Source organism: Limulus polyphemus, unplaced genomic scaffold (genome assembly GCF_000517525.1).
Source record: "Limulus polyphemus unplaced genomic scaffold, Limulus_polyphemus-2.1.2 Scaffold111, whole genome shotgun sequence".
NCBI lineage: Eukaryota > Metazoa > Arthropoda > Merostomata > Xiphosura > Limulidae > Limulus > Limulus polyphemus.
The window spans coordinates 607389-610311 of record NW_013665721.1 but is presented as its reverse complement, the minus strand read 5'-3'; positions in this window follow the sequence as shown (position 1 = coordinate 610311).

The following is a 2923-nucleotide window of genomic DNA, read 5'->3' as shown; positions in this document are numbered from 1 at the left end:
GTAAATGAGATAATGGTTAAAGACCCATTGTTTCAAGAATGTGGTACATGAGGTAATGGTTAAAGGCCCATTGTTTCAAGAATGTGGTAAATGAGGTAATGGTTAAAGGCCCATTGTTTCAAGACTGTGGTAAATGAGGTAATGGTTAAAGGCCCATTGTTTCAAGAATGTGGTAAATGAGGTAATGGTTCAAGTGTTTGTTTATCTCTCTTCCCATATGATAAATTCCTTTATGCAGAACTTTGATGACTTCACTTCACTAACTTGGTCGTTCTAGTTTTTCTGAAGTTTGAAAAATCCCTCTTTACAACATCAAGCTAAAACTTTGTTTTACGTCAACTATTTCTTTACAGGACAACAGGGGCGTCTGTTCTGAACTGTAATAGTAAAATATTAAACATAGAAAAATAGTCCAAATATAAACGCTCATTCTCTATACATAAAATTAATAAACAGTATCCATGATGGAATAAGAATATATTTATAGTCAATAACTGGAAAAAAAAAGTTTATATTTACATGAAGAAAGATACTGTTTTATACAATATTTAAAAGATAAAAATAAAAAAATCGAAGAAAGCACTAGCAGTAATGAAGAAGTAAACATGTACTGAGAAATAAATAAAAAAATACTCCAAGATATAGATAAAACTTAGGCTTACCGCTTCAGATAGAACAAAAAGAATGATCATGTGAGGGTTATCCATAGCGAACTATTTTCTCTCGTATTTTACATATATACTGTAGTAAGTCCTTCCTGGGCCATTTTATAGAGAAGAAAAGAAATACTTATCCGAAAAAAAAAAATCAGCATTTTATACGAAATGTCGTCTTCTTTTTTATTCGGCCTGACATGTCCCGGAGTTTAGGGCATTTGACTCGCAATTTGAGGGTTACGGATTCGAATTCCGTCTACTAATATGCTAGCCCTTTCAGCAGTGGGGACGTTATAATGTTACGATCAATCCCACTCTTCGTTGTTAAAGAGTAACCCAAGAGTTGGCGGTAGGTGGTGTTGCATTACTTTCAGTCTATCACTTCCAAATTAGGGACGGCTAACGCAGAGTAGCAGTGCACGAAATTCTAAACAAACAAACGATATTTTCCATTCAAAATAATCACTAATGCTTAAACAACTATAATTCTTGAAACTGAGAGCCGATTCATGAAACCAAACGGTTTCTGTTAATTAAATATTTAGCTTACATTTAGTACAAGGCTTAAGCTACTCATCTTCAAAAATATAATGAATTATTCATTCATGTATAACAACAATAATCATAAATTCAATTGTATTTAAAACCAAAATAAATTTAATATACCAGGTTTCCAACTTCTAGTACATTTTCTGAATACATTATCCTCCCACAATGTTTTTTCTCGCTAATCTTCCCAATTTTCAACACTTGATAATATAATTTTTGCTCGCTAATCTTCCCAATTTTCAACACTTGATAATATAATTTTTGCTCGCTAATCTTCCCAATTTTCAACACTTGATAATATAATTTTTGCTCGCTAATCTTCCCAGTTTTCAACACTTGATAATATAATTTTTACTCGCTAATCTTCCAGTTTTCAACACTTGATAATATAATTTTTGCTCGCTAATCTTCCCAGTTTTCAACACTTGATAATATAATTTTTGCTCGCTAATCTTCCCAGTTTTCAACACTTGATAATATAATTTTTGCTCGCTAATCTTCCCAGTTTTCCACACTTAGTAATATAATTTTATGGAGAATTCGGCACACTCTGAATATATTAACCTTCTGAAACGTTAATCGTTCACTCAAGTTTTCAATGTATGTTCCGAATGTATTCAGTTGCTCACTCTAGTTTTCAGTTACACGTTCTGAAACTGTTTTTTGCAAGTTGTGAATGCATGCACTTATGTTTTAACAGGTAAGTTAAGTTTCCAATTACAAGTTCTGAATATATTCAGTTAAATATAGTTGCTCACTTTAGTTTCCGCTACACGCTATAAATATATTCTCTTACAGGTTTGTTGTATCACTCAAGTTCTGTACATTAGCTTTCTAGCATGCTATATAGTTTATTTCTTGAAACACTAAGTTGTTGATAATATATTAGTTACGTGATTTTAGGTAATAAGATAATGGAACTAACAGACACGTGCCCTGTCCACATCTATCCTGTAGAGTGATACAATAGTACAATAAGTATTTCAACAAAATAAGTAACATTTCGCTCCTGACATGTATATAGACATTTAATTTGATTAGGCTCGCAGACTTTTACCAGGTTTTATTATGTCACAAAAGGGAAATTTATACCATACACACACAAACGCTTGACGATCTTACCTAATTGGCGTTTGTGCATGAATGTGGACGTTTTTGTATTTTATAGATATAGCTAACTGGAAAAAAAATATTTAATGAATGCTTTTCCATGGGCACCCCTGATGGCGAGGCAGTAGAAGAATGACGTTTCGTTTCACTGTCATGCATTATTTAAGTTTACTATATAAAAGCGTCATTTTTTCAATATTATGTTCTGAAATCACATACTCATAAGCTTCTGACTGTATTGTTACTTGCTGTATTCAAACTCAGCTGACTCATGCTGACATGGTAAGACATAACTGTAAGAACAAAGAAATAACGTTGGACATATTTGTACAACAAGAGTCTACAGCTCGTGCTCATTTAACGCAGACGGAAGATAAAACAGCGAGCCTTCGTGGTATGAAACGGCCAGGAATATAATAGCTCTAGTCAACTTGTATAAACTTCTATTTGATTCAAACATATTTCTATTATTAGATAATTTGAATAATAATATGTTATATGTTTAATGCATTTCTATATTTTAAACTAGTCAATTTTTATTTATTGTATATTATTTATTACTAGCAGAGACCCGCAAAACATTTCCGGCCAAATTAGTATCTTTATCA